General features: G+C 33.8%; 1 protein-coding gene across 2 annotated transcripts in view; it reads right to left on the minus strand.

Annotated features, from left to right (window-relative positions):
• CDH12 (cadherin 12) overlaps positions 1–11,479 on the minus strand; it is a 692,773-nt gene that overhangs the window by 163,708 nt on the left and 517,586 nt on the right. The gene's annotated exons all lie outside the window — the stretch shown is intronic.

Raw genomic sequence — 11,479 nt, forward strand, 5'->3', positions numbered from 1 at the left:
GAAATAAACTTCTGTTAAAAATAAGAAAAGGAGGGCTTCCCTGGTGGCACAGTGGTTGAGTCCGCCTGCCGCTGTGGGAGACACGGGTTCGAGCCCTGGTCCAAGAAGATCCCACATGCCATGGAGCAGCTGGGCTTGTGTGCCACAACTACTGAGCCTGTGCTCTAGAGCCCGCGAGCCACAGCTACTGAGCTTGTGCACCACAACTACTGAGCCCACGTGCCACAACTACTGAAACTCGTGCGCCTGGAGCCTGTGCTCTGCAACAAGAGAAGCCACCGCAATGAGAAGCCCGTGCACCACAATGAAGAGTTACCACCACTCGATGCAAATAGAGAAAGTCTGAGTGCAGCGGCAGAGACCCAATGCAGCCAAAAAAATAATAAATGAATAAAATAAATTTTAAAAAATAAGAAAAGGAGAAACGCACACATACACATATATATACAGAGAAGGACAAAATATGTGTGTATGTGTGTCTCTATATGGATGCACATGTGTGTGGTTTCTGGGAGGAAGAGGTGTTGGTGGGGGAGGAAAAAAAATTCTCTTCCTCTTTTCCCACCCCATTCTCCCTCTTCTCCGTTCATTTCTCTCCTTTCCCTGATTTTTCTCATTTTTTTTCCTTCCTCCACTTCTAACTCTTCCAATCATGTTTGGATGGTTTACCATATATTGTGTTAAGTTAAAACAGATTACAGTGTTTCTTAGTGATGGGATTATAGGATAATTTTATATATTTGTTTTCACTTTCTATAATGCTCCATCTTTTTTTTTTTTTTTTTTGCAGTATGTGGGCCTCTCACTGTTGTGGCCTCTCCTGTTGTGCAGCACAGGCTCCTGACGCGCAGGCTCAGTGGCCATAGCTCATGGGTGCAGCTGCTCCGTGGCATTGGGATCTTCCCGGACCGGGGCATGAACCCGTGTCCCCTGTATCGGCAGGCAGACTCTCAACCACTGCACCACCAGGGAAGCCCAAAATGCTCCATCTTTAAATTATGGTATATTATTAAAAATTCTTATTCAGTTCAGTCATGCTTACACAGATATTGGCAAGCTTTTAAGCTTTACAAATCTGAAACAGTAGAGCAGGGGAAATGATTCTTGATCAAACTAATGTGTTTCTGTAAATGAATGGGTAGCATTCCCCCCTTGACTTTTTTCTCATATTTCTAAATTAATTGAGAAGAAACATTTAAACAGTCATAAGTCTGTTTTCCACTTCCTAGGTCTTTTCATTCATTCATTCATCAAATTTTTTTCATATATTTACTTGTTTGTTGAATAGATATGTATTGAACATACATCTTACCTCAGCCAGTGTGCTATGTGATAAACATACAAAAATGAATAAATTACAGTATAAAGTTTATGGCTCTTAAGAAGCTTAAAGAATACAGCCATTTAAACTAAAATATCTACAAAGTCTAATAAGCTCTGTAGTAGAGGTGTGCTAGTTGCAGAGGGATGAGAGAGGAGAAAGATATGTAAAATATGCTTTAAGTTGATGTCAGGAAAATCTTAGCAAAGAGGATAGTTTCCATAGAGTACTTAAGAAATTATGGTAATCAACTCTTGTAGGGATGGAACGAATCACTTAAGCAAAGAAAATTCAAAGCATAGCCATGTAGGATTAAAACAGCCTGGGAGAGTGAGGTCAGCAAGATGGCAGCATAGGAGTTTCCAGGGCTCATGGGAGCTCTAAGTTGTATAATGATATAGATGCACAACAGGGCTGTATAACAGAACAGTATTAGTCCTGTAAGTCAGGTCATGAAGGCCTTGTATAATGTGAAAGGGAATTTTACTCTGAAAATGGGAAGTGTTTTAAGCAGGAAAATATCGGTTCAAAATTTGACAAGTCAGTAACTTTTGTTTGGACTAACCTCACTCTTCCTCTATTTTTACTTTTTCCCTTTGACTCTCTATTTCTTCTTACAAGTTCGTTTTCAAGATCCGAGAAAGTAGAATTCTTCATTTCTATCTTTTCTATATTTCCTTGTCTTCTTCCACCAGGTTTGAATAGGGAGAGACTGAGTAAAAATTCTTAGAAACACACATTCTAATCTAACTACTACACTTCCAGGTGAATTCAGAAATACTTTTGTTCTTACATGGACACAGATATATATTGAAAGCTGTTCTCTGAAACGCTGTTTATAATCATGAAACCTGGAAGCAAATTATTTATCCCTTAATAAGGACACAGATAAATAAATTTCAGTATGTCTGTGTTATAGAAAAATCTTCAGCCCTCTAAAAAATGAGTTCGCTGCATATGTACTAACAAAGAAAAAAAAATTGTGTAAATAATAGGTAACCTTTATAAAAACTGTACTAAAATGAAATATAGTCACTGTATATTTTGTACAAATATAAAATTACAGAAAAAAAGAACTTTGAATATTAGTACAGGAAGAGTAGGAAAAATTAGCTGCACTTTGGGTTTTATATATTATAAATGAATCTCCACAAACATATATGATGATCATATTTTTAAAATTTAATAATCTTATATATGCAAATATTTGATTGGGGTTTAATAGAAACTTTCACAAAATATATATTTTAATAAAGCTTCCATATACAGCAGTCACAATAAAATTTAAAATGAGTTTTTCTCATCTCTTTTATTCAATTAAATAATTTTATTTTCTTCTCATTTTTGCTTAATAAAAATAAAGCATTTTGCACTCATCATGAAAGAAAATTAGTTTTAGATTGCTAGGAGTTATTTCAGAATAATTGAAAATAATTAACCTCAATCACTAAAATGCTTAAAGAAGGAAGTTGTATAAAAATATGTACTACTCACTGCATGGAGACATATTTAAGACAAAAATGGAAAAAGAGCCTAAAATATGCTTTGGTGCTTTTAACTCTGAAAACTTGAATATCTATTCAACTATTAATTACAAGAACTTAGCACAGGGAACTGTATTCAATATCCTGTGATAAACCATACTGGAAAAGAATATTAAAAAATGAATATCTATACATGGATAAATGAGTCATTTTGCTGTACAGCAGAGATTGCCACAGCATTATAATCAACTATGCTTCAATTTAAAAAAATTAAATTAAAAAAAGAACTTATGAAACTTTATTTCTGCTTTGGGTATGCTTAATCAGTTTTTACCTAATGAGCTTGTATTTTTCCATTTGCCTAATGATTAAAAATATCTGAGAAATTTTTTAAAAATTAAAAAAAATCAGAGAAACTATTGAAAAATCATTTCATTGTGTACTCATGCTAAATAAAAAAATAGAAAGCTTTATAATTAGCTATTATTTATTAAAAGTGAGTCTCAAATTCCAAACACAGGCCAAACTTCCTTAGGGCTTTAGATATCACCCTGGAGGGAGTATGAGTCTGTTCTTGTTCAAAATGTATTAATTTACTTTCATTTATTTGGGGGTAGAAATAAAAGCTTTACAATTTTTGTTTACTTGACATAAATGTGAGAACATTATTACATTTTTTCCACATGCAAAACACCCTCATCAAGTTTATTTCACTTAACTTATGAAGTTCATAACTATTTCAGAAAACATTTGAGTTATAAAGACCCACCATCATCCCCCCACCACATGCACCCTTGAGAATAAATAAACTGTGGGAAAGTAGTTTAGTATCCAGTTAAATCTATTTTTCTTCAGAAAGTGATTTATATGAATCTGACTATACACAGTTATGCCACATAGTATAAAGTTAACCATATTACTAGATAATTCTAATATAGTGATCACAAAAAATTCTATATGCATTTTGGGCAGTGTCTCTCCCTCTCTATTTCTCTGTCTCTCTCTGTCTCTCTGTATCTCTGACTTTCTCCCTCACTGTCTCTCCCTCTATCTTTTATACTTATTTTGAAAATTGAAATTGTCTATCTGAGTTTATAACATAAATCCCAGAATTGTCTGTAAACTCTCCCTAAGCCAGTGTTTGTACTTGGAATCTATTATGTTCATGAGAGAGTCACAGACTTCACAGTTATGGATTTTCCTTCACTTCCAAGGGGACTGAAGTTCTGAAATGAACTTTAGTACATCCATTTTAATATTCACTCCTGCCTGCAAGCTAGCTGCAGGTTATTTTAGTTACCAGAAACCACACTAGTTTGCAATATAATTTTGTCTATTTGTAGGTAAAAATTTGCAGGCAGCTGACTCTAGCCAAAGGCAAGTTTTGTGATAGCAACATAATCCCTAAGAGAAAAAAGTGAAATAATCTAACCATCTAAACATCAAAAGGAAATGCACCTTGCTTGACAATATTTGGAATAATGGTTTCTGAAGTTGTTCAACATTTATGAAAATATAGAAATTAAGATAACAGTCATTTAAATTGTATACATACTTAATACATTCATTTTTCATTATATGGAAATTTCTTTTTTAAAATTTTTGAGTCCAGATGTTTCAAATTATGAATAATTTGTCAATTTATGCTTAAAACTAAACTTGAAAAATGTGACTGGTCATTCCCTTTAAAAAATAGGACTCAAAGTCTGTTCCACTAAATCAAGCTTAAATTAGTGATTGTGTATTTAGATGTAGTTGAAATCTAAGCATCCTTTATATCAAAAACTCTTTTAGACTATATATTTGGCAAATGGCTGATGTCTTTGACTTGAAAGACATTAAGTGACAAGACACACAATGGAATGTCTCCACATGGAATGAGAATGAAGGTTGTAGTAATCATTCTCAAGTTTCAATGTGGAGACTGACATGGCTGGTTTTATTTCTTAATCTAGCTTCCTTGTTGTTTGGAAGAGTATTTTATTTTCAAATCTGGAAAGTGAAGATTATCTCCTGTGGTAGACAGAATAGTGGCTCCCCGAAACATCCACATCCTTATCCCTGGATCCTGTTACTGTGTCAACTATCATGGCAAAAAGGACATTGAAGATACAAATATCCAAGGACCTTGAGATTGGGAGATGATACTAGGTTATCTGAGTGGGCTCAATGCAATCACAGGGGTCCTTATATAAGTAAGAAGGAGAGTTAGAGTGACAGAGGAGATGAGTAACTTTGAAGCAGAGGTTGAAGTGATATGATTCCAAATTGAAGAAAAGGGCCATAAACAAGGAACGCAGGTGGTCTCTAAAAGGTAGAAAAGGCAAAGAAATGGATTCTCCTCTAGAACTTCCAGAAACAATGTAGCTCTTGTTTTTAGCCCATAAGTCCATTTTGGACTTTTTACCTCGAGTACTGTAAGATAATAAATTTGTGTTGTTTTAGTCTACTAAGTTTGTGGCAGTGTGTTACAGCCACTGTAAGAGACTAATACAGTTGTACATATAGTTATAAAAATAGTAGATATAGATCTAGATTTCCTGACTCTCTGCCTAAGTTTTTATATTTTTAATTACACGTTACTAGTGCTCTATTAATTTTTTCTTATATTTTAATATTTATAGTAAGAGAAATGTTGAGTATATTTATCCATATAAATATATTTATATAATCATGTATAATGTATGTATGTATATATATACATACACAAATGTATATATTCAAAACTCTAAAACATTTTACATCATAACACTAGAAATATAACTCTCATTTCCATTTGTTTAATGGTGTCTTTTCTTTGGAATATTACCTAGAGTCTATTTGTGAGTTGCTTCACTAGGCTGAAATAAAGCGCAAGGGTAATGTCAATGTCAAATCCCAATATTTAATCCCAAAACAATGTGAAACCCCCAGATGACCCTGTAGTGAGTTGGTATTGACTACTGTGAGAAATATAAAAGCAGGGCACAGAGAGTCCATACATTTATATATATATATGGAACATATTTTTTTCCATTTAGAGTTACTTTTAAAAAAGCTTACAGTAAAAATTTAAGTAGGTATACTTACATAATATTTAATTTATTTTTGCATGTAACCAATTACTGACATATGTTTTGATTCCAAGGTTGACTATTTTTTCCCAGATAATAATTTTGTGTATGTGGTACTTCTCCCTAATATTGGTGTCTAGAAAATAAAATATGAACCTAGGTTTTAATCAGGTAAAGTTTTGACTTAACCAAAACACCCTAATCAATGCCAGCACACAAAAGGATTATCTGGAGCTGTGTCACTGCTTTATAATTACAGATCAGCATTCTACATTGCTGTTACTCTCTTTGCCATTTCATTCACTAGTGTGGCGACTCAAGAATGAACTGTACTTTAACTTTTAAAGAACAGACACAAAGAAATAGAAAATGGGAGCCAATATTGCTAGTGTTGTTGTGTAAACTGATTTAGAATTTAATATTTAACTGCAGAAATTGTTTTCTTAACCATTGCCTGATTAATCTGATAGTTTTCTAGACAGGAGTTTCATCAACAAATTAACAGGACCAGCTACAAAAGTTGAAGGTCCCGTGCAAAATTAAAATATGGGACACCTTGTTCAAAATTATTAAAAACTTCATTCTAGCATGGGGCTCTGTGTAAATACATAGGCCGCATACTTATAAACCCAGCCCTGAAAATAAGTTAGTTATAAAACATAAAATTTTAAGGCAATGGTCCATATCCATTTTTTAAATTCATAATCATATCCATATCTGTATCTATATACCTGTATTAATGGCTGTGTCTATATACAATTTCAGAGTAAAATTTTAAGGGTATTTTTATTGATAATCTCATCCAATCTTGTGTTTTTACAAAGGACAAAGCTGAGCCACAGAGCATTTTAATTATATCAGTAGTTGAGATTAGAAATAAAACTAGCATCCTTCTAAACATATTTAGGCATTTCTTTTAACTGCCAGTTTAATGCTCCTTCTACTATGTCAAAAGACCTCCTTGCTCGATATCACTAAGAAACTGAACTGCATATTTCTGTTCTAATTCACTGTTCAAAATAGCCTTTGAATAGAATGTTTCATACTGTGTTCAGCAGAGTAAAGAATGCTGATGACACAGAGTTCAAGAATTTTCAAGGACTAAGTAAATGGTGATTTTTATATAATAAACAATATAAATAAAATAATTATATAATTTACTGTCTAACCTGGGATACCTTTGTGAGTTAATGCGGGCACTATTAATAACTATGTTGAGATAACAATGAAAATAGTACTGTCTTGAGCAGAACTGGATTTACAACAAAAGCTACAAAAGCTAGCATCTAAAGAAATTTTAACACCTTGCCAGGTATTGTCCTAAGGGCTTTGCTTGCATTCAATTCTTGTTTTCTCAGAACCACCTTATGAGCTCTAAGCACTCCCATTTTACAGATAAGAAAATTAAGACATGAAGAGTGACAAAGCTAGTTTTGCATCTGAAGATTTTGCATATGGATAAATACATTCATACTCAAGTATGAAACTGGGATTCAAACCCTGCCCCATAGTCCACATCATGAACAAATATGCAATGTTATCTCTCATATATTCCATGGTGATAGGCTGGCATGGATTATTTGAGCCATAAGGATAAGTACTATAAAAGTAAGAACTTGTGATAGGATCTCCAATGATCAGACCAGGTACTTTCATAGCCTATCCCTAGCCTCACTCCTTGACAGCAACAACCTGATATGAATCAGAACCCACTTCTCCCTCCCTGATGTCAGTGAGGTGAATCAGGGAACCGAGCTTATATCCCCATCTGGAGGCAACAGAGATGTGTGAGTCAGTGCTCCACTTTCACCAGGAAGTTGCCAGTGGGTGGAGGGAATAACTGAACTTCTACCTCACCAGTCCTCAAGAGGAGAGTCACCCCACTTTTGGTAGAGTGATGTTAGTAGGGCCCAACAGGAAGCTGAACATGAACACCCACCCACCCCTCATGTTAAAAAAATCAATAGAGTTCTATTGGATAAAAAAAGTCCAGAGTCTCCTAAGATCAACAATATCTAGGATACAATACAAAATCATTTGCCATACAAACAACTAGGAAAATCACAACTTGAATGAAAGAGAATCAACAGATACCAACAACAGTAAGATGAACTGGAATCAACCAATTCGTCCAAGAGATTGGAATCATTTGATAAGAATTTTAAAGCAGCCATTGTCCAAGTATTTAAATAAGCAATTTTGCATTTTCTTGAAACAAATGAAAATTAAAAATTCTAACGATGATTTAGAAGTTATAAAAAGTAACCAGGGCTTCTCTGGTGGCACAGTGGTTGAGAGTCTGCCTGCCGATGCAGGGGACACGGGTTTGTGCCCGGGAAGATCCCACATGCCACGGAGCGGCTAGGCTGCCGCGGAGCAGCTAGGCCCATGAGCCATGGCCACTGAGCCTGAGCGTCCAGAGCCTGTGCTCCGCAATGGGAGAGGCCACAACCGGAGCTTGTGCTCCGCAATGGGAGGGGCCACAACAGTGAGAGGGCCACAAAACGCAAAAAAAAAAAAAAAAAAAATGGAAATTATAGAACTGAAAAATACAATAATAGAAATGATACACTCAGTAGATGGGCAAAATAGTAAAGTGGAGACAGAGGATAAAATCAATGAATTTGACATACAAATATAATTTATTTGGTCTGGACATCAATAAAACTGACTGGGGGGAAAAAAACAGAATCTCAGAGACCTATAAGATGATAATAAAAGAGATAAGAAAGATAGCATGGGACTAAAAAAGTATTCAAAAAATAATGACTGAAAACATCCTAAATTTGGTGGAAGGCATAAAACTAAATATTCAAGAAGCAGAGCAAATCCTGAGTAGGATAAATCCAAAGAAATCCATGTCAAGACCCATCATACTTAAACTTCTGAAGGTGAATGACAAATAAAAATCTTGAAAACAGAGAAAAATCACACATTTTATAGGATAATAATTAAATGATAGTAGATTTCTCATCTGAAACCATAAAAGCCAGAAGAAAGTGGAAAATATTTTTTTAAGTACTGAAAGAAAAAACTGTGAAGTGTGTATTCTATATTCAGCAATGATATCCTTCAGTGGTGGAAGGAAAATAGACACTGTGAAATGAAGGAAAACTAAAAGAACATTTGATAATTATGCTTAAAAAGTAGGAAGATTAAAACTGGACCTGCATAGAAATAAGGTTTCTATACTTCACTCAAAGTGGTAAAACTTCAATAACACCAGACTATGATAAGTTATTATATATATTTACATTGTTTTAACTAGAGCAACTAAGAAAACAATACAAAATCATATACCCCAAAACACTAAAATAAAGATGGAATCCTAAGGTGTTCATATAACCCACAGGAAGGCAACAAAAGAGAAACAGAGGAATGGGTAACTCAGTAAACAAACAGAAAACAAATAAAAAATGGCAGACAAGCCATAACATACCAATCATTATCTTAAATATAAATGTTCTAAATAAACCAAGTACAACAATATGCTCACTACATGAAACTAACTTCAAATACAACATAAGTAAGTTGAAAGTAAAATTATAGGTAAAGGTATATCAGGTGAATATTAATTTAAAACATGTAGGCAAGACTATATTGATACCAAATCAGCAACATAAATTTTTAAAAAGTTAAAAAGGTAAAATTGTTTCTAAATATTTTACAATGCATTTTCATTTACAAAAATAACATTGTTTTAAACATGATTAGACTTAGACATAGACACAATTATTTTTTAAGAGTGTTAATATTTATAAACTTTGTCTACCTTCTTTCTTTCTGAAATGACTTCATAATTTCCCTTTCTAATTCTCCTCTACTTGATGAAACTGAATTAAAATATATTCACATGCAAAATAAAAACAGACAAAAATATTCCACTTATTCTTCTGTGCTAAAAGAAAGTCCCTTTGAAACAGATATCCTTGATAATAAAAGTAGTTCCTTGCACTATCTTAATTATGCAAACGAAAGTTCTGAACCTCCCTTGTTCTTAAGGAGAGGAGGAAGAAAATTTCCTATAAAGGAAGTAGACTTAAGCCAGAGACTTGTGACTTTAGTAGGGAAAGCTGCTCAACACCAACCCTACTCCACCTCAATTAAAGTATGAAAACATTTGGGAGTGGACTGGTTTATTTCCCTTCAACCTGAACTGATATAAGTCACCGTCTGATATCTCTCAGACCAGAGTTATGGGAAACAAACAAACAAAAAAAAACCTCTAAGCAAATAGACACCAATTACACATGAATTAATAACATTGGAATGGTATAAGTCCCATCCCCTAGGTTGACATGGATGGAAAAAAATTCTAAGATATAAAATAAGCTTTATCTCTGTCCTCCTTTCAGCAGTGTATCATTTAATCAGAATATATAGATAATATTGATGCATACACAAATATGATTTTTTATAAATTAATGATAACGATATTTATTTTCATTGCTGTAAGTTTGGTTCAGGCATATTGATTGGCAATAAAATATCTACTTAACTACACAGATTAGTTAATTAAAAAAACTTAGAATATATTTTTTAGAATATTGGCACTCATCCTGTCCTTGAAGTTAAAATGAGATGTTACGTATGCCTTCTGTGTATGGCTGAGCATGTGCGCTTTATTTCCCCATCTTCATCCCTTCAGAGTACTCTGTGTGTGTGTTCTTTATATCTAAATTAATGCTTAATCGTTTCTAAAAAGAGGACAACAAATTGATAGCTCATTCTGCCTTACCACATTCGGGAGAAATGTGCCTGCTTCCCAGTTACCAAGTTAGTGTAACTTTATTAGTAAATTAAATGATATTTAAAAAAAAAATGCCCACAAGCTAAAACTCAGAAGTAAGACTGCATTCTGAAGCTCTGTGGGTTGCTTATAACTATCAGAGCATCTGCCTGTTTTATTACTGTGAGGTAAGAGAGATTTTATTACTGGAGGAAAAACTGATATATCTCTGAAAGAAAGAGAGATTGGTGATTAATTCAATCAATGTTTGGCTTCTCTCAGTAGCTTTATTCTCTAGGAACTATTTGGTTATGATTGTGAGCAAAGAGCTTAACCTCTATTAAATGCAAACAGAAGAGTAGCAGGAAGTTATGAGACAGAGAAAAGTTGTGTGAGTGAAATGGTTTGATTTGTTTGGAGGAAGTACTTGCCCCAGAAGACAACAACGCAGTTCACATTATTGAGTAGAGCAGTTCTACAGTGTTCCTTCGTAACAGTTCCACCCAAGAATTTTAGTGGCAGAGAGAGCTATTATTCAGTTCCTATTATTTTCAGGTGTCATGTTAGATTTTTATATATTAATTTCTTTAAACCATACACAGCCCAGTTATGTATTCCCATTTTACAATGAGAAAATGGGGGAAATACATGCTTTCTAGTGTCAAATCACTTGGCTATCGTCATCCAGGTGGAAATTAGTGAAACTAGTATTGTCTTAAACTAATGCCAATCTCTTTTCACATAAAATATAGGTTCCACAAATGATTTCTAAAATAAAATTAATTAGAAAAAGACAAATGACCCAACATACAAAATATACTGCATATATGAATAGGCAAAGATTTCAGTTTTCAGTAATGGATGGGGAAGTTCTTTGAACTCTACCTCCTGC

Source organism: Lipotes vexillifer, unplaced genomic scaffold, assembly GCF_000442215.2.
Source record: "Lipotes vexillifer unplaced genomic scaffold, Lipotes_vexillifer_v1.1 scaffold271, whole genome shotgun sequence".
Lineage (NCBI taxonomy): Eukaryota > Metazoa > Chordata > Mammalia > Artiodactyla > Lipotidae > Lipotes > Lipotes vexillifer.